Source organism: Macrobrachium rosenbergii, chromosome 16 (assembly GCF_040412425.1).
Source record: "Macrobrachium rosenbergii isolate ZJJX-2024 chromosome 16, ASM4041242v1, whole genome shotgun sequence".
Lineage (NCBI taxonomy): Eukaryota > Metazoa > Arthropoda > Malacostraca > Decapoda > Palaemonidae > Macrobrachium > Macrobrachium rosenbergii.
Window position 1 is genome coordinate 56322995 of NC_089756.1, and position 22580 is coordinate 56345574.

The following is a 22580-nucleotide window of genomic DNA, read 5'->3' on the forward strand; positions in this document are numbered from 1 at the left end:
GCCAATTACACTTCTTCGAGAAAGCTGTATGCTCTGATGTAATGCCTTGTTAATGATTGATATTCCTGCTATACTTTTTTTTTTTAGTATAGCATTTGATACAATTTTCCATGAACTACTTATAAATTATGTAATATCCATTGACATTAACGACATCGAGGATTTAAGCAACTAAAATTAAATGAAAATAGAACTGATTGCATCTTGGTATAGAAGAAAAATCTGTGAAGGGTCCATGATGACATTCAGGTGATCATTTATAATGATAAGGTCTACAATTACTACTAGATTGTAGATTGTTCCTAGAATGATTCTAGAATTCATCATATAATTAGAGAGATGGGATTCAGGATATCTGAGAAAAACAAAAACTTTGAGGACCGGATGCACCAAGGGATTAAATAGCACAAGGCTGAAAAAGAATTAAAGAGGTTGAGTGTATCAAATGCAAAGGAACAGTGATATCCAGTACATGTTTTCTGCAGTTCGGATTTAATGATAGACTAAATTGGGTAAGTCAGAAATGGCCAGGCTGAATAATATTTGGAAATCAAATAGACTGATAGTGCATATGAAAATGTGATAATAGTATAATACAATATATACTGATATACGGACATGAATTTGAGACAAAGTTCAGATGTTAGGACAGCGTGGGAAGTGTTACTATAAACTGAATTGTGGGAGTTCAGTATGTAGACCCCGTAGGGGGGTAGTGCCATCAGTGCACCTCATGCAGTGCACTGTAGGCATTACTTATGATTCTTTGCAGCGCCTTCTGTCGCTAGTTGCAACGCCTTTCATTCCTTTTACTGTACCCCCTTTCATATTCTCTTTCTTCCATCTTATTTTCCACCTGCTCCTAACAATTGATTCACAGTGCAGCTGCAAGATTTTCTTCCTGTTACACATTTCAAAGGAAATATTTATAATATATATATATACATATATATAATCATTAAGCTACAAATGTCGTTTAATATCCAATTCACGCTACTTTGGTAATATCCCCAAAGGGGAATTATCACCGAAGTGGTTACCGTCGACTGGAGTCATTAGAAGACACTGTGTCGAGTGTTCAAGACACTTCAGTAGCAATCTACTTATCATTTAAAAATTCCCCTTCAGGGATATTCCCGAAGTTGCGTCAGTTGGATATTAAACAACATTTGTAGCTTAATGATTGTATATAAATCACGGTGTGACAGAAATTTCATATATTAGATATATATATATGTGTGTGTGCATATATATATATATATATATATATATATATATATATATATATATATATATATATATATATATATATATATATATGTGTGTGTGTGTGTGTGTGTGTGTGTATGTGTGTGTATACTGTGTGCACATATATTCTTTTATTCCTTTCTTAACGCATTTTGCCTCAGCCAGTCACTTCCAGTAACAATCGTAGATTAGCACTTCCAACATGAAATCTTACATTAGTAGATTGTTCCTTTCTTTCATTATTAATACCAAACCATGGAGGTTCTATTCTCTCCTGGTCCAATTTGTCCAAAAGTCTCTTTCTTCTAAAAACCATTTATTCTTTTAACTTTCACATAAGGTCTAAAATGTGACATTTTCCCCCCTAAATCTCTTGCACAAGAAATTTTAAAATATATTTTTTAACAAAAATGGATTTTGTTGTTTTTCCGTGGGACTCAACTTTCGTTATTGCTGTTTTATAGTGCAGTTTTATCTTATATAGTATTTTATTCTCTGATCAGTATTTTCCTATCTAGAGCCTCAATGGCTCGGTCGGTAGAGCAGCAGCCTCGGACTTCATGGAAGTCTGTGGCGCGGGTTCAAATCTGCAGCCGACCGATCAGAGAGGTGGACACTTTGCTGTCCGTGTAGACACCCCGGGATTATGTATGTAATCAACGGATAGGTTTGCTGAAAGCAAATGGGTGTTACAGACTAATACACACACAAGCAAAGCCACTCCAACATCTTCTAAAAACATAACAGACACCTCACACGTCTCGAACTGTCGGCCTGACCGCTCAAGTCTCCTCGCTGCTGGGAGAAAGGGAGCTGGGGATTTGGTACGATACATATACACGTGCTACCAGGGTCTAAACGATGTCAGGCAGGGCAGCCAATCGAGGCTACGACCTACCCCAACGCCAAATCAAAGTCCTTCAAAAGAAGGCATCGTGCTTACCCCATATGAAAAATGGGAAAAAGCACGTTAAACGAAGAAGAAGATCAGTATTTTCCTATCTATGGAAAGATGGAAAAATACTGATCCATTACTCTTTCCTTTTGAGGAAACTCACATACGGTGTGTGCATGTACAAATATATATTGGTCGGCTTCCCTGAAACAGGGCTGGTTCTGCCTGTCGACTTAGTAACTAAATAAACTCTACGGGTTTACCATACGTCATTTTGGTATACATATGACTTACTATCTGGAAAAAAATAGTGCGGGGGTAAGACATCACTGGCACCAAGGGGGGAGGAGGGTTTGGGAAGGGGATGACATGTAAAAATAAGCTAAAGCGATAGATATTAGTGTCTAATCCATAGTTTTTGAGGTCGATGAAATAAATAGTGACACTCCTGATGCCATTTCAGTCCAAGTTCAGCCCCGATAGGAAGGGGGGGCGGTGTGTGGAAAATAAAATGTAAAACTGACAGATATTAGTGTTAAATCCATAGTTTTAGAGGTCACCGAGATGAATAGTGACACTCCCGATGCTCTTGAAGTCTAAGTTCAGCCCCAATAGGAGTAGGGGGTGAGAAAGGGTGATATATAAAATTTCAAAAATGTTGGGCAATGTAATTGAAGCGACTACCTTAACAGGTAAGGGAGAGGGAGAGGAAGTGAGAGAGAGATTAGATGGGTGTTAGGGAGGAGAAAGGTGGAAAGAGAGAGAGAGAGAGAGTAGAGGGGGTGTTAGGGAGGAGAAAGAGGGAAAGAGTGAGGGAGAGTTACAGAGAGAGAGAGAGAGTTTATCTGTGTCATTCATAGTTTTCCCGGGCAGCGCCGGGTTGGTCCGCTAGTATATATATTATATATGTGTGTGTATGTATATATGTATGTATTTATATACATATACAGTATGTATATATATATATTTATTTATTTATTTATTTATATATATGTGTGTGTATATATACACATATATATGTAGTAAGGAGAGGAAAAGAGATAATATAACAATATTATGAAACTTAGGATGCATGAAAAAAAAGACGAGAGACCCGAAATAACCTTAACAGGATCAGTAAAGTTTTATGGTTAGCGGCAACGAACGTCATTTACAAGAGTAATTGGCTGGTTATATCACATGCTTAAGGGATATCTATAGGCAAATGTTAATAGTGGGTAAGCACATAATATATTTCTATAGTAAATAAAGCGAGTGACTGATTTTTTATGGGAGTTAGTAGATGTCTATGATGTTGGAAGGGAAAGCATCCACATTTAGCGTAGGAAATATAGTGTTTCTACAGCGCTAGAATGAGGATGGTGCTCGCCTCAGGAGCGGAAGAAATTCGATGATGGCAGTGACAGAAAGGACTTCAACAAAAATCGATCGTAGCAAGAGCGTTCGGGGATAGCATAGCTCTGCCAAGGCCGAGCAGTCCATCTCCCAAAAGGTCCCCGCTCCCTAAAAATGACTCGCATCTCTCCCAAAACCTAATTACTTGTTGCCAGTCACGGTACCCACCTTTGGTCAATTTTCTTTTTTTTTTTTTTTTCTTTCTAATTACAGTTAGCAAACAAACGAAGGAAATGGTTTATAAATTATGTGAAAACACGGAAAATGTACAACAGCTGTTGGAATATATGGTTTTATAGCCTGAATGAAAAACAGAGAAGTTGAGAGGTGCCTGAAGAGGTAATCGTTTCTACTATATTTCATCAAAGAAATAAACTTTGGTATGACAGATCCACTGTTCACATATTTAAGGGGGAGTATGCAAACTTAATAATTGTGTTAGTAAGTATAACTGCATATTAATTAGTAGACATTTTTGAAAATATCAGTTATAATACAAGCAGTAGTAAAAGATGTAACAGTGATGAAGACTATTCACGAGTACTCATTTCCTTTCTCACGAAATAATCGCTCCAAATCCTTAATGAATGCGGTATCAGAAGCTTCCTGGCGTTGTTTTCAAAACTGTGCGGTATTTGAAGCATTTTGTATATAATCATATTTTATAGTTTAGGATGGTTAAAAAAAAAAAGTGCCTCCGGACAACATGTGCAGGTCAAACAGCGAGGAAAAAGGAAATTACTTAGCTATCACATTTTCACATTTTTTTTGTCTTTTTTACATTTGATGAAAGTACAGCATTATAATTATGTCTTTGTTCATTATAACCTACGAATTATATTATTTATTATTATTATTATTATTATTATTATTATTATTATTATTATTATTATTATTATTATTATTCATGGGATCCTATATTTAAATTCATTGGTTTTAGGATTCTGTACGTCAAGAATTATAGACCCACCGGCTGATTTTAGTTGCATTTCTGTAGGGAAGTGTTTGCCGTCTGTTGAAAAAGGTCATATGATGCCTCAGAGCATGAATGTTAGTAAAGTAACCGGAGCAAGAAACATGCCTTATTACGAAGAAGACTCGAGTTCATCGCTTGCTATGTCGTAAACTGTCTAAATCCTCTAGTCAATTATCGACATAATTAGTTTTCAAGACCAGGTTAATAGCATAGGCAAAATATCGGAGCTATTCGAATTTGGGAGTAGTTTACTGTAAATTGTCGTGCTAAATTCCGGTATCCTTTTTAAAGTAAGCTTTTTAAAATAAAATTTTCAGCAAAATAAAATAAGTGTTACTTTTTGGTAATATAGAAAGTATATGTAGCCTTTTCTACGGGAAACAAGACGGCTAAAAACAAGAAAGAGTTTTGGGTGAAGAGGTAGAGGAGCTGTCCCACTTCCTGTGAAATAGAATCCATAACGTTTGGATATAGGGATGTGACTTCACTATCTATGTATCCATGGGCAGAGAAAGAGAGAGGGAGGGGGAATCAGTGTTTTTATAAATATTCTGTGCCCGGTAGGATGAAGATTCATTCGTCAAGGCCATTAACTGTATACATTTGTATACATTTTGACGGAGTGTTGTTATTTTCCTGTCTCCACCTCAGCTGCGATCCTTTATAAATGACTAACAACCAGTACTTAACTTTCTGATTAGGTCAAGAGAGACGCGCAAGTTTTTTTAGGCAACAGGCGTATATCGTTTCTCCATCCCGGGATCGATGACGGGTCAACTTGAGCGTGAGTCATACTCACCACCACTACTTTCAGTACAAGTCCAGATCATTCGAGTGACTTAGCCGTGAATTTCCCATCGTTTCATGTTCGTGGATTTTATTTGCTTCTTTATTTGTAAAAACAGTATAACGCTGGTCATATATGAATTTTCAGATGCGGTTCTTCAAGAGGCAAGAAAATTTCCATTGAAGAGGGATCGAGGCATTAAAAAGTCTGTTCAGAATTCGGCCATTGTTCGGTTTTCCTCTTCGTCGAAAGAAGTTGTGATGTTCCTAGATTTGATGAACCTTGCACCACCTGGGAAATAATCACACAGACCCGCAGCATCATTAATGTATTTTACAGTACAACTATACATACAGGTGTATATATATATATATATATATATATATATATATATATATATATATATATATATATATATATATATATATATATATATACATACATACAGGGTTTAACACGAGTTTATGCAAATATTTTGGGAAACGAAAGAAAAAGTCATTCTGAGCAGAAAATGTTATCTAAACATATGCATTTTAAGGCTTCGTTTGTCGGTGAGGTGAATTTTTTAATATAATTATCATCATTAAGTGGGGAAGTGAGATGGCGTACAGGATGTCGGAGATATGGGGCCCGGGGGGTTGGGGGGGGGGGCGGAATGGAGCTGATCAGTCCACTTGTTACTCTGAACAGTCTCGCTTTTCCGGGTTACAAGTTTCAAATTCCGGATTCATTTTGAGAGCAAGAAACTGGAGACAATGCCTTACCATTCCAGTAATATGGAGTATGCAGATAAGATGTTTATTTATGGGTTTTGCAGCAGTTCCATTTCTAGATTACACGATTGTAAACTCCACTGTTATACAAAAAAGGAAATTGGCAATTAGGCCGAAGTGAATAAAATACCTCCAAATCAAATGTATTCTTTAGATACTGAACAAAAGGGAAAAAATGCATGCATCATTGAAACCTCCCTCTCCGTCAGTGGTATTCACTGGACTCTGATAAAGGAAAGAAAAGCAAGCCTAATGGAATCTCCCTGCCATCAAAGATAAGCCTATTCCTTAAACACTGATTAAGGGTTTAAAACTTATCAAAAATCTCTCCTTCTCCACCAAAGGTATTCATCACACACCAGTCAAAGGAAAAAATGCACCTATGAAAACTCGTTCGTCTCTGTCAGATTAAAAAGAATGGGAACATTATGGAAAATTCACTTACTTCATTCTTTCCTGTCAAAGGTAGCCTATTCATACAGTAATCGAGAGGTAAAAAAAGCTGACATTGTTCAAAGTGCAGTATCCTCCCTATCTACAATCCATTGTCATCATGATTACTATCACTACCGTTCATTCAGCATAGACGTTGGCCTAGTCCTGACTCCTGATTCAGCAATTCCGTGACGAGGCGGCAGGACAGTTTGCGCTGGAATTCAACAATCACAAATAAATGTTACCAAGCAACATTTACACTGCTTTCTTTATACGTAAAGCTAATCATTAAAATTAATTATATGAAGTCTGTTCACAGGTGATTTATTAGTTGAAGGGACTGTAATGTTGCATGTTTCAATAACCTGCAAGAGAAAATCATACTTAAAAGGCTTGCAATTGAGTTGCATAACGTGCTTCATCAACCCGTCCCCCCGTATCCTTGACTACTCACTCCAACATTTCGTAGGCGCCAGCTTACTTGCCTGTTTAACGATAACAGTTACTTTAAAAATTCATCTCACTGATAAACGAAGACTTAAAATGTATAATGTTAATAGAGCATTTTCTGCTCAGAATGACTTTTTCTTTCATATCCCAAAATATTTGCATAAATTTGCGTTACACCCTGTACACACACACACACACACACATATATATATATATATATATATATATATATATATATATATATATATATATATATATATATATATATGTATACATATATATATGTGTATATATTTAAATATATATATAAGTATATATATACTAGCTGACCAACTTGATGCTGCCCGGGAAAACTCTGAAGGACTCAGAAAAATTCACCTGCGCCTCCTTGTGCTAACTGGTTCTTTTATCCAGGAATTACTGTACTAACTGCCCTTTACTGTGGTGACTGGTGACTGTCCCTGTTATCCAAGAATTTACTAACTGCCCCTTTTATCCAAATATTACTGTGCTGACTGTCCCATATGCCCAAATATTACTGTTGTAACTGTCTTATTTATCCAGGTATTATTATGGTAACTGTCCCTTTTATCCATGTATTACTACCATTTATCCATGTATTACTGTACTGACTGTCCCTTTTACCCAGATATTACTTCAGAGACTGTCCCATTTATCCAGTCATTACAGTGGTAACTGTCCCATTTATCCAGATATTACTGTGGATACTGTTCCTTTTAACCTGGTAGTAATCTGCTGATTGTCACATTTATCCAGGTATAACTGTGGTGGCTATCCCATTTATCCAGGTATTACTGTGCTGACTGTCCCTTTTATCCAGTTGTTACTGAATTGACTGTCCCATTTATACAGATATTCCTGTTCTGGCTGTCCCATTTATCCAGGTATTAATGTGCTGGCTGTCCCTTTTATCCAGATATTACTTTGCTAACTGTCCCTTTAGTCCAGTTATTACTGAATTGCCTGTCCCCTTTGTCCAGGTATTACTGTGCTGACTGTCCATTTTATCCAGGTATTACTGTGCTAACTGCCCCTTTTATCCAGGTATTAATGTGCAGACTGTCCCTTTTATCCCGGTATTACTGTGCTAACTGTCCCTTTTATCCAGGTATTAATGTTCTGACTGTCCCTTTTATCCAGGTGTTACTTTACTAACTGTCCCTTTTATCCAGTTATTACGGAATTGATTGTCCCATTTAACCAGGTATTACTGTTCTGACTGTCCCTTTTATCCAGCTATTACTGTTCTGACTGTCCCTTTTATCCAGGTATTAAAGTACTAACTGTCCCTTTTATCCAGTTATTACTGAATTGATTGTCCCACTTATCCAGGTGTTGCTGTTCTGAGTGTCCCATTTATCCAGGTATTAATGTGCTGACTGTCACTTTTATCAAGCCATTACTGTACTGACTGTCCCTTTTATCCAAGTATTACTCTGGTGACTGTCCATTTTATCCAGACATTACTGTGGTGACTGTTCCCCAGGTATTACTGTGCTGACTGTCGCATTTATCCAGGCATTACTGTGCTGTCTGTCCCTTTTATCCAAGTATTACAGTGGTAACTTTCCGTCTTATCCAGATATTACTATGGTGACTGTCCCATTTACCCATGTATTACTGTGATGGCTGTCCCATTTATCCAGGTATTACTGTGTTGACTGTCCCTGTTATCCAAGTGTTATTACTGTGGTGACTGTCCCATTTATCCAGATGTTACTGTGCTGTGTGTCCCTTTTATCCAGGGATTACTATGCTTACTCTCTGTTTTATCCAGATATTACTGTGGTGATTGTTTAATTTATCCAGACATTACTGTGGTGATTGTACAGTTCATCCAGACATTACTGTGGTGACTGTTCCCCAGGTATTACTGTGCTGACTGTCCGTTTTTTCCAGGTATTACCGTGGTTACTGTCTATTTTATCCAGGTATTACTGTGGTGACTGTCTCATTTACCCCCCACTAAACTCTTGGGAAAAGAAGAGTAAACCAATTTCCTCACTCGACCCAGGTGTACAAGTGGGTATCAGTTTTGTGGCTGGGAGTAAACCAGTGACGGACCAGGGGTGTATTATCATTCGTTCGCTTAGTGCCGTAGAAATTGTAGAAGAACCAGCTCTATGGGCCCTTCAGCATGGAAGCAATCCTAAACACACCCCACTAAACCTAAACACACCCCCACTAAACCTAAACACAACCCCCACTAAACCTAAACACACTCTTGCTAAACCTAAATACACCCCCACCAAACCTAAACACACATCCCCATTAAACCTAAACTTGCCTCCCATTAAACCTAAATACAAACTTGATACAAAATAATCAATCACATGAAAGAAAAGCATTTTAAATAATATTTTTCTATGGCATCGACTAAATGAAATGAGGTATGATAAATCTGTAGAGTTTATTTACCACGTTAGTTACTATGTCTACGGGCAGCACCAGCCCCATTTCAGGGAAAGGTAAGGAGGAATGGGAAAGGGAAGGGTCAAGCGGTTGAAATTCTTTACCACACAAAGTGACATACACATACAAACATTCACTTTATATATATATATATATATATATATATATATATATATATATATATATATATATATAATATAGATATATATATATATATATATATATATATATATATATATTGTCATAAACTGGGTCCTCAGTGTGGAGGGAAATTGGAACAATTTATTATTATAGACTGCCTTTGTACCAAGGGGGTCCAAGTTTATGAATAAAAGGAAAACTACTGGAAACTCACCTTAGAATCTTCCTGGATTTACGTAAATAATGAAGGTCACCATTGAATTAGAATTCATTTACACTCAAAAAGGGGTTTATTTACAGAGAATGGGGCAGATATGTGAGACCAAAAATGAAACAAATTACAGACTCATAAATCAGCAATGTAAATAAGAGGGACCACTGATACAACAATCCCCGTTATAACAAATGGCTCTGTTATGCTAAATTGCATCCATTCACAGACAATAAAACATTGGAAGGGGTGAATTCCAGGATAATGGCAATTAGTTAATCAAGATGATTTCTGTGTGGGCAACAGATTCTTGCAATCAGGCTGTGACCAGGAATGGTTGCAAAATTGTGGATGGCAGTCATGAACTGGTCGGGCATAGATTTGCGGACAGGACAGGATAGGATGCCTCCTGGAAGAGAGGTCAGGAGTTAGCACAAACATGGGGGGAGAAGGAAACCTCCCTTGCTAGTGAACTGCGCACAAAGAATCTACGCACTAGGGAGGAATTAACCACTTGGGTTACTTAAATTAATTTGCCCTTAATTTACATTATGGAGGGAATATTCAAGTACTTATCACAGAATCATATTAGGTTGATTTCAAAGCAAGTCATGGGGCGATTCACGGGCTGCTCGAAGTAGGGTGACTTAACAAAGGGGCTGCTTTTTTAGGAGGAAGAAATTGAGTTTGGAGGAAGGGAAAAATCTAGGAATTACAGGGGGAGGGAAAGGGCTGGCTTACTGACTAATTGCGGACGACATACCTGGGTCTGTAGATGATGCACTGACATGTACGACTCGGCTGTGTACCAAAGTTAGTTTTCACCAGCGTAAAGGAAGAAGCGCCGAATGTGTGTCTCGGACGAGATTTATCTGCAGAGTGGCTTTGCAGGAAAACAGAGCGCGTCTCCCACAGTTGTTTGTTTCAAAGTCTCAGCCTATGTCGATCTGCAAAGAGTCATACAGCCAGCAAAGGAGTGGAGGAAAAAATTATCTTAAGGTTAAGTACTTAGAGGTTAAGTTCCTATCTCTCTCACAGCCTGGATACGTCTCCATTCCCCTAGCGGATTAGCCGCTCCCATATCGTGTGATGGGGCCGAGGGGTGTTCACTTATTGTTTACCCCAGGTCAGCTGAGGTGGGGGCTGTCTCTACATGAGTGAAAACAGGCGCTAACTGCCTTTCCCTAGTTCAAAATACGCTTGGTTCTACCTCACCCGCCATATTTTCTTGGCCCTACAGTCAGATGAAAGGTGAAAATGATTCCCTGAGTAAATTAATCACTGGCTGTCGGACGAGGGGGAATAAATTTTAACATTACACACATATATATATATATATATATATATATATATATATATATATATATATATATATATATATATATATATATTATGTATGTGTGCGTGTGTATCCCTTAAGCGGAGAAGTAAATGCGTGAGATGAGGTTAAAAATTGTCCCCACGACCGTGTTTGTCCCAAGGAAGCAAACGTAACTTGTCCTTTCCTTCGCAGTCTAGAATGAAGCTTCACCTTCCCTACTACATGAAGATAAAAGCAATGATTCAGAGCTCACCCAGCAGACTGGTCACGTAATTTCATTTGTTATTTTCATTCTATTTTGTTTTTATTGGATTCTGATTTTCCTCTTCCCCATCTGTATTTTTTCTATTGTAATTCAGAAGATATTCCCTTGTTGTAGTGACGGGAGTTTAAAGAAGTTTAGTTTTTAGGCATTGTTGACATTTTGGACATATTTTAGACTCATTCCTAATTAATTATCAGGGATAACATCTGTGTTTTATCTTTGGGAGATGACCTCCTGTAGAATCAGAATAACAAAATAGCGGTGCAGTTGTAAAATACTTGAACATTTTCGTTATTGTGACAGAACAAGTACACTAGTAATAATTATAAATACTAATATTTATGAAGCACTGTTCAACTGTAGCCGGACTGATCAGAAATTAGATGTCTTTTTGAACACTGCAAATGAAGCAGCGTACAGCCTCTTAGGGATCAGAAAAACATATTAACAGCAATCACTTTGTATGGACGCGAAAGTTCTTTACGCTCCAACTATATGATATATTCATCCTGTCTAGCCTCTTATAGACGAGTGGATGGATGTACGCAGTAGACAAATACATGCATTATTCACTTTAATACCCAACAAAATAAAAATGGTGATTAAGTAAGCTTTCATAATATCGATCACTGTGTTTGTGTGTGTGTGTGATGAAATTTTAATAGATACATTCTGGTTCAAGCACACACACACACACACACACAAGCTCTCTCACTCACAGGTGATGGCGTTTTCATAGGACCGCAACAGCAACTTAATATCTGTACAGTAGCCAGTACCTAAAATGTTCAAAAGCGAAGCGTTGCGAGGGTTGAATTGTGTACCTTGATTATAAAACTCCTCCATCTGAATGACAGATTTACTTTTCTTCTTCATGAATTCGTTTAAGGAAATATTTATTTAGTGTCATGGAAATTTTACAGATGAATTAGTGCGCAAATGGTAGTGAGTACGTGTTTCACACAGGAGGATAATTAATATGTATTGTAAGATTCTGTAATCCACGAGTTATTAGTCGAAATATGAATGTTTGCGAATACTAGCCCAGTGCTCAGTCACTGGGCTACGCGCCTGCCATCTTCCAAGATACATACATACATACATACATACATATATATGTATATATATTATATATTCACATGACTATGTATAAATATATATATATATATATATATATATATATATATATATATATATATACTGTATATATATAATATATATACATATATATAATTTATATACTGTGTATATATATATATATATATATATATATATATATATATATATATTATATATATATATATATATATATTTATCATTGAATGAAGAAGAGTGACGCGACTAGCCCGTTCTTTGTTGCATATTGTGGTAAAAACGTCTTATTTATATTTGTAATACTAATCGCTAGAGGGCATGACATGTCACTATTACACTATAGAGAGTATGGAGAGTTTTAAACTTTAAACTGCTTCTCCTGAAAATAGCAATTTTTGAATTACGTCACTCTTCTGGCAAGTGGGAAATATATATATATATATATATATATATATATATATATATATATATATATATATATATATATATATATATATATATATATATATATATATATATATATATATATATATATATATATATATATATATTCATCCAGTACCACAAGGGTCCCGTGGCATGTAAACATAAGAAGAGCTCGCAGGAGAGGTGAAAGGAAAGATCGTAGACAAAGAGCTTTCGTCTTTATTTCAAGACCTGATCGCAGTAACAGAGAGGAGAAAGAGTACAATAAAGTTACATTACATTCGTTTAATAAAGAATACCTTTAAAGAGTAAAGATCAACTATCCAGTTGTTAGTATTTACAAAAGTAGGTATTACATCGAACAGCCCACTGTTATGAAGAGTAATTACTATGTTGTCCTACGAGGGTAAAGGCTCTTTTAACCTTTGGTTCTTTAAATGTCTCATTTTTCATAACATCAACTTTACAAAACCCAGGACTGAGGTTCATATTATTGATTTTATCAATATGACATGATTCTGTTATTAGTCTTTCCCGTTTATTACATGGCCTTCGTCTCTCACATGAATAAAAATGCCGCTAGATTGGCTACCAGTTCGTACATCATAACGTTGCTGGGAAACCTTGTACAACAAGATTTCCCGGTGTGTCCCAGGTACACTTCATGACAGCCTGTGCTTAGAATACAATGTACACATCCTACGTTAGTGTGTCTTTAGGTTTGTTCTTTATCAAAAAAGTTCTGATACGGTTGTCATATTTAAATGCAACGTTTGTGTTAAATTCTTTCAGTAATTTAGGGAGATGACAAAGTTCATTGTAATAAGGTAAACAATAAATATTCTTAGTTTTAAACTCCTTCTTAACCGCTAAACCATAAAAAAAACTTCTTTGCCTTCCTTAAAGTAGCGCCTAAAAATTAATTGGGTAACAACTTTTTACCAATAGCATAAATATCTAAAATTACTTCGTCCAAATGCTCTTGGTCACATATTTTCAGGGTTCTAAGGAACATAGGCTTAAGTACAGATAATTTAACAAAGGATTCACGTCAAAACTAATGAGTTTAAAATCTGAACCTTTACGCCTCAGTTTTTCAGTTAATTCAACATAACTTTTCATGTGTGAAGACGAAATTGTCCCTACCAGTGGAGATAAAATTGAAACTAACCATTTGTACACAAGCCTGAGAAACCTCTTAGGCCAACCATAAGCACCGTGGGGTCAGTGTGCTATAGTTTGTCCAAATTGAAAGACTGGGTTCGATCCCAGTGTGAGCCAGTGTGTATTGTGCGTGTGTGCGTATATACAGTAATGCTACTCACATTCTCCTGTTCCGGAACATCCAAAATTGGCCACTCATTTCTAACGTCCCGCCCAACAGTTCTCTCTCAAATAGATCTTGCTTGATCTTCCAACTCTTCCTGTGGCCTCAAAGCCCGGCTGTCAGTGTCACATACTATTCTTCCCGGGGGCAGTATGAAGAACATGTTCAAACCATCCTTACCTATATATATATATATATATATATATATATATATATATATATATATATATATATATATATATATATATATATGTGTGTGTGTGTGTGTGTGTGTGTGTGTGTACATTGAATATGGGAATTAATGCCACATACTTAGATATTTAGCAATGAAAATTATTACAGTATCTCCATGTAGCTGAGAAAATTAAATTTTATGGCTGTGAAATTCGTTCAGTGATAAATTTTGACCTACAGTGACATTGAAACTGAGGAATACGGTTGTTAAAGTATCTTGTCTGAGATACATTATCAGAAGCTTTAGTGTTAATGAGGTCATTGTCGTGTGATATCTGTTTGAATACAGTTTTTGTGTCTGATCAAGTTAGCGCCGGTTACGAATCGGGTCGGATCTGGCTGTGTCCGATCGTATTGATTCTGGCTTGATGTGGTATCGAATATGATACGTCTCTCTCTCTCTCTCTCTCTCTCTCTCTCTCTCTCTCTCTCTCTCTCTCTCTCTCTCTCTCTCTCTCTCTCTCTGCCCGAGATTAGATTCCACTGTTATTTCCTTCTCTCTCCTAGAGCTGAATGGATTTAGTACCGTGGGATGTCTTATCTGTCTGTAGTGGTTATTAAAAAAAAAAAATAAAAACATTGCCCCTATGTAATCAAGATGGCGCCGAATGCCGTCCATCTGGATAGAAGCGGCTAGAGTGGTTTGGACATTTCTTTGATAAACGTCTAAATGCGTTGTCACAGAGAACAAGCGGAGTCAATTTGGTATAGATAGGCTGAGAACTCCATATCAATTTTCGCGAGTTAGCGAAGTTTAAGCTGCAGGCGTGGTAAGGTGATAACTTGTGAGACAAACATCACTTGTTATGCCGCTGCTGGTGAGAGAGAGAGAGGTAAAACCGATGAGTAATTTTCTTTTACCATACAGCTTCTTTTACTTTAAGTAAAAATGTTCACCTGCCAGTTCTTAGCAAGTCTTGGAATAAGGCTGTAGCTCCATGCACTTTTCAACCTGTGTGTGACTCGCCACACGCAGGTACTTAATTCACTGCTGAGGTCAGCAAGGTCACAAAGGAGTTTACGAAAATTACCCTGACGACGTTTCTTTCACCTGGGCTCGAACGTAGGTGTCAAAAGTGAGATGAGATATTTATCCACTAAGTAAAATTAATGCACGTAACACTTAATGTATAATAGGTCGAAATGGGTAATCAGATTTGTAAACAGAGTACCTGACCTACACCGTGCACGACTCCAATCCCTGGAACCTGTCAGTTGTGGATTTTTGGTTTCCAGCGGTGTGTGTGTTTGCGTGTACTGCCCCTTTGCATAAATATTGTGAATTTCCGCCACTGTGTGTCAGTCCTTCGTTATGGCTTAGAAATAAAGCCGAAACCGGTCAGGGCCTATACTCAGTCTTTCATTTTACCCTGTGGTTATGAGAGTTTTACTTTTATAACTCAGTCTTGAACCAGACTGGAGTATATTATCCTCTATTCGAAAAGTGTATGAGCTAGTGTCTTTAATAAGTGATTAACTAAAATACATGTGTTAACATCTAAAAGGTGGTGTTAACTCGTCCTTTTTTCTCGTGGATATTGAGTTTAAGATTTCCCTTCCTGGTTATGTCTCCAGACGCTTCCTGTGGCGTAAAATCCCGCTGTCTTTCATCTCACTTCCCTTTTTAGTGCTAGGTCCTGGGCCATCGTGGGGCAACAGATTGACCGTTCTCTAGCCATCTTTATTTAAAAAAAAATGCATAGCCGGCCCCAACAGGAAGCGACTATACTAGAACACCTGCGAGAGGAGGTGGCGCAGGTGTGTTTCCAGTTGGAAAAGAATAGCGCTCAATTCCAGCCGGTTAGGCCGTGTGTGTCAGGGAATGAAAGAATGGAAAACTGCAAAAAGAATAGAATTATCTCAAAACAGAAAAGACTGGAGTACTGGAACGCGAAGGAAGACCGAAAAAGTTTTGATAACTTGAAGGGAGATCAGTAATAATGGTTTTATATTTATCTATAAGTGAGATAATGATGTATCATTGATTAAAAATTGTACTTAAAACTTATAGTTTTTAAAATCCTTAGGGCAAAAAAGATTTCTGCCTTAAAATGCAATGGAGTCGCATGATTGTGTAATTTTTTTTATCATTTATGATAAGGATGGGGACATGAAATTTTGTGATCCGTAAATTGGAGGTTAAAAACCATGAAAATATACTTATTCGTGGTCTGGATTAGTGTCTGATGGTAGTGATGAAAAATGTCGTTTGATGATGATGATGATGATGATGATGATTATGATTATTATTATTATTATTATTATTATTATTTCTGGCTGAAATGTGCTCACGCACGTATACAAGCGAATAGGGAAATTAATTATCTGAAAAGGAAAGGAAGAGGAGAAATAAAGAATAAAGAAAATTGGAATACTGTATTGATGCATAAAACAAGTGAATGAACAAAAAATGTTTCGATGAAGATAAAGTATGGGGAAAAGGCCACGTTTCGTGTTCCGTTGGGGGAATAAAAGTTCTTTTTTTTATTTCGTTCTAATTCATCAAAGGAAAAAATAATTGTTACTTAACGACGGCATGTACTTAAGTGCAAAAAGTTACGGTTTTACACTTTTTTTATGTTTTGAAAGAGTGTTGCAACATAGAAATACTAGAGGAAAAAAGTTAGTAATATAATTAACGATACTGACCGTATTATTAAATGCAACTTACTACCACATTTGCAACTAGAACGAGTATAATAATAATAATAATAATAATAATAATAATAATAATAATAATAATAATAATAATAATAATAATAATAATAATAATTGGGAAGATGTTTCGAGTCAGATAACTGAATTATCTTATCATTATTTCTCTTGTTTATAAGTGAAAAATAATGACCTAGGGAACGTTTCTCAAATTAATCGCGGAAAGTAGGCCTCCAGAATTTATAAAAAAATATGCACTGTGGAAAGAATGAGACCTTAAGAGCCATGGCGCTTATTAGAGCTCTTCAGTGTTAGAATTTATCCAATTGAAATCCCGAAATAGACCTGTTCATACCCGGAATGTTCATGTGGCCATTGTTGTAAATTATGAGGTGGCCTAATATCTTTTTTTTTCCTCTATCTCTAGAGCTTTTTCTATCCCTTAAACACACCTTAGTGTCTGTCTGTCTCTCTCTCTCTCTCTCTCTCTCTCTCTCTCTCTCTCTCTCTCTCTCTCTCTCTCTCTCTCTCAGCAGTGTCTCGATGAGATCTTAATGAAGTTATGCAGATTGCATCAGATGGTGCTTAAATTAATAATGTTGATCATAAATCTCTAACGTGCAGCCATGATTCCCGATTATTCCGTAATATTTTCCACTTGGGTTCGCGGCATTTTGCTCAATGATTTTTACGAATTTCTTTCGACAGAAGTTTTGCAGTGTGAACCAAATACGACTTTAATGAATCTTTGAGTAATTTGTTTATTGGTTTTAAGAGTGTAGTCAGATTTATGAGCATGCTTCAGAGGCACGAAATAAAATAAAAAAGAATTTCAATCATATTAGTCCCAATTACACTAAATTTATATATATATATGTGTGTGTGTGTGTACAACTTTTTGCCGCTGTCCCAGCAGCTCTTCTGTCCTGAATGGGGATTGAATACAGTGCAGTGTTGTTTTAGTGGTGTTTGTTGAGACATTCGGGCAGTAATGTTTGGAGCTTGATTTAATTGATTTAATTTGTGGTTGATGATTGGTTGAGTCACTGACTAATAGGTTCAGTAAATCATGTAATTTGTCTAAAATGCATTATATAATAGATTTATAAACAGGTTTTAATATGGATTGTCCCGAGAATGAGTGAATTCCATAATTGGTTCATCTATTTATTTCCACGTCAATACACAAAATTTGCGAGTAATAGACATTCAGACAGTACCGCTGTGAAACAGTGATTGACGATAGATATTTCTGAAAGGCAGCCATAGCCATTTTGATTTTAATTCATATATTCGTGCTTTGATATCAAATTTTTTTGTAAAGTGAATTGATGCTGTACAATTAAACAAACTTTTCGGTATATGACATTAGTGCATGATGTTTCGGAAACTAATTTTATTAAAAAGAAGAGAATGGTGTAAGTAAAGAAATAAGGACGTTATATATGGTTCAGTAGAACTTTATATATATTAAATTATCACGGAAATTGTCTTTGTTTTGTAACAAGCACTTGTTTCAATATTATCCATGTTTTGAATAATTTTATTCCAGGGTTTATTTTCGAACGCTCGTTGCTAATGATTCCGGAGTCCTTCTAAATAAGAACTGTCAAATAAATATAATTTCGTTAATTCAGATTTCGTCGTGGAATGAAACTATTAACAGGTAATGAAATCGGCCTTGATAGGATTGTGACGTCCATTGGTAATTAGCTTAAATACAGTCTACGTGAATTGGATGGCTTAGCAGGTGATGTCTCCTTATTCACTGTTCGCTAGTTTTACAAATGGAATATTAGTATGTATATCAAACTATTATTTTTGTATCATTTAAAACATCTAAAATAGTATGGGACAGGGCTAGAAGTTCACTACCTTTCGAACGAAGTTCACTGATAATAGAATACTAAATTTGAAAGAAGAGAATAAAGGAAATAAGAGTAACAAATAAAAGAAAACGGTATGTACACAGCTTTAGACTTATAAATTATTTTAATAGAATTGAAAGCGTTCGACGTTATCTTGGTTCAAGTTTCGCTGTTTCCTTTTATGCCAAAGGTATTAAGCAAATAAGTGAATGGTCGTGTGTCTGTTACCTTTGCATCCATATTTTGCCTTCCGGAGGTTTAGTAGAGAGCCCTTTTTATAAAATTTAGATTTAAGATACGGTTAGTGGAAAGCTATGTTAAGTTTGGTTAGGCTTAATGTTGAACATTAAGTCAATTATAAATCAGGTTAAGGTAGAATAGGTTTTGTGAAAATATTTAGGTTAAGGTTACTTAAACACTTTGTGAAGTTACTTGCTAGGCTAAGATCTTCGGCAGTGTGAATTGTTAGAATAGGTTAAGATATGATTAATGGAAACATTATAGAAAGTTATAGGTTAGGTTTATTGTAACGAGATGATACTTTGGATGAAGTTTAGTGCAATAATTGCCAGAGTATGGTAAATATTGTGGGAAAGTTCGATGGTGTACATACATTTTTTTTCCTTAAAAGCTTATCGTAGAAATGACTCAAGCTGCAATTACTGTTTCATGTGGCTTCATTTGGAAAGAGAGAGAGAGAGAGAGAGAGAGAGAGAGAGAGAGAGAGAGAGAGAAAATAATGAAAAGAAGACGATACGTTTTAAATCCAGATCGACACCCTGATCCAGCCTGGGGATTTTTTAATCATATTAGCACATTTTCATGTTCCATGAGGCTTACTTTTCCCCATAGCACTTATGGTGAGGCTTCTCATCTTATTTCTACAGTTTCCTCATGTAGCGTCGACTGCGAATGCACTGAGTCCAAAAAAGAACACACTTGCTATTCTCAGAATGTACTTATATACAGGCAGTCCCTGGTTCACGACAGGGTTCCGTTTTTATGCCGTGTCATAAACCGAAAATCGTCGAAAATCGTAAAAAATCCTAAGAAAACCTTACTTTTAATGCTTTGGGTGTATTGACAACGGAGTTAACTGCATTTTTATTGAGTTTTTCATCAAAAAAGCCTCCAGATTTTTATTATTCTGCCGTTTTTGGAGCCATATTTCTTCCGTCTGATTGGCGTACAACGCATCGAAACCCCAGAACATGTGCCGTAAACCGGGAAATAATTTCTGATGAATATATTTGAAAAGCGTCGTAACCCTGGAACATGCGTTGTAAACTGGGAAATAATTTCTGATGAATATACCCTGGAACATGCGTCGTAAACTGGGAAATAATTTCTGATGAATATATTTGAAAAGCGTCATAACCTCGGAATGTTGTAAGCTGGACCTGTCGTAAACCGGGGACTGTCTACAGTACTTGGGTGGTTCTCTGGTCTCATCGTGAGAGATTACGATTGCGCTCACTCCCTCTCCTGGTGTTTGGTGCAGTGGCTCTCAATGTATCCTCAACTGTTACAATAGACAGGCCGAATTACCTACGTAACTCTCTTCCTGTTTCCGTTTTCTTTGACTCTTTCTCAACCAGTCCTAATTTGGCTTCCCCTTTCTTAATCCTTTTTTCCTCGATGCCCGCTAGATGAGGGTATCTGGTTGCCCGTCCCAATCTCCATCTTCGTTAAGATGAACTATAGGAAAGAAAAAGGATTTCTTTCATGTTTCATCATAATTCGCCCATTCTATATGATTCACCTCCTTTTCTCGCCCTGATATACTCCCAAATAATTTAAGGGATCATTTGCTTCCATTTTTCCATTCATATAAAAATTTATTGCTTCATCAACTTGGTTTATATTCACCTCCACACACTCTTGCTCACATTCAGTTTCAACCTTCACATCTAACAAACACTTTCCACTCTTTCGCTGCTTACTCCGTTTTGTATGAACCATCAACTGCATTATCATTTTGAAAAGACTAGCTAGTCCACACTGAGTTCACAGCCCCTTTATTTATCCTACAACTTAGCACGTACATTCAATATCATTTCTCAGATATTTCACATTTTTCCGTCCACAGAGATATTACTGAGGGATGTAGGCAAAACACGCGTGTCAAAGCGCAACTGTTACGCCAAACCACCACTGTCCCTCCTACATAATCTAACACATTCTTTGCTCCAATATAGAATGTCTAATTGCGGCCAGAAGTTAACCTCTACACCATACAGTACATCCTTAACACTACGCTTTGCTTCTCCATCAATTCTATGGTAAGCTGTTCGAGATCCACTCTTAACAGGAACTACAGTCTCTTCAAACTTTGCGAAGGCATTGGTAAAGGGAAGGAGGCCACAAGACCACTAGTAGGTTCTGGTTATTTTTTTTTTTTTTTTTATACAAAGAGACTAATGGGGAGGTCCAGTTTGTCTATTGCTTTATAAGGCTTTTGATATCTAGGTGTCAGAAATGTGGTCTTCCTGGTGAAGGTGATTTCTTAATAGCTTAGTGTGATGCTGTTGTGATTGGTAGTCTCGTTCTAATACTTTCCTGTGTGCTCAGAACAAAAAAAAATTGTGAATTTATTAGTAAAATCAAACTTAACGGTAAATGTAGATAGGATATTATTATTGTTTTGTCGAAATTTTTTCGTGCTTCAAAACTAAGATTTCCTAAGTATGGTGTTTTTAAATATCTGATATCCTCTATTGCATTGCATAGTAAAACAATGTCTGGAACGAACTGGAATCAAATTCTGTAATTGTATAAGTACTGAATTTCCGAAACAAGTGTGTTGCAGCTGGAACAAGTACTGCATTAGGCCATATGCTCTGTTAACAAGGGTCTTGATAATTGGATATCCTTGGAACTGATGTAGAAAATGTGTTGTTATTTCTCGAAATAATGGTGTCAAAGAATGGTTGTTGATAATTGTTCACCTGTTAATCAAATAGAATTCCACATACATCAGATGTTGCGGGTATTTGGCCATTATTTAGTCTTCTTTCACTGTCTTCTCATTGTTTGCAACCACTAATTCATGCCATTTTGGCTTTAAATATTGATCTTTTTTTTTTTTCCATACTAAGTGAATATCTTACTCTGAATTTTATGATTCTTGTCATACTTTGTCCCTTATACAGAGTTATCGCCTTTCTTTTTCTTACCGAACAGTTGCTGAAAAAAAAAGTCACGGGTTTTGGCACGGGTGTTCTTAATCATATGTATGCATATGAATATGTAAGGGAGCGTGTTTGAGTTTGTGCATGTGTGTACTTGTGTACATGCGTGAATTCCGAATAAAAACTTACACCCAATAGTAAACGCCCAGTTCATTACAAATAATAATAATAATAATAATAATAATAATAATAATAATAATAATAATAATAATAATAATAATAATTTTTTCAGCAAACTCGCTAATGTCATTTGGCTTCCCTGGCTGTCATTCATTGCGTCGGATTCTTCTAATTAGTCAGTAATCTTTGCCACAAAAGTTGAAGATTGGCAGCCATTGAGCTAAAGATTAGTTCCTCTCTTCTAATTGGGCCGAAACCTCTTAAGGAGTCATTCAGCCCTTGGCGATATCTCGGTCTTGAAGCAGAGGAACTAAGCTCCGAACTCTCATATCTT

The 22580-nt window shown here is 36.4% G+C and overlaps 1 protein-coding gene across 1 annotated transcript in view; it reads left to right on the top strand.

Annotated features, from left to right (window-relative positions):
- The window catches only part of LOC136847456 (histone-lysine N-methyltransferase SUV39H1-like), a 933410-nt gene that overhangs the window by 96770 nt on the left and 814060 nt on the right, over positions 1-22580 (top strand). The gene's annotated exons all lie outside the window — the stretch shown is intronic.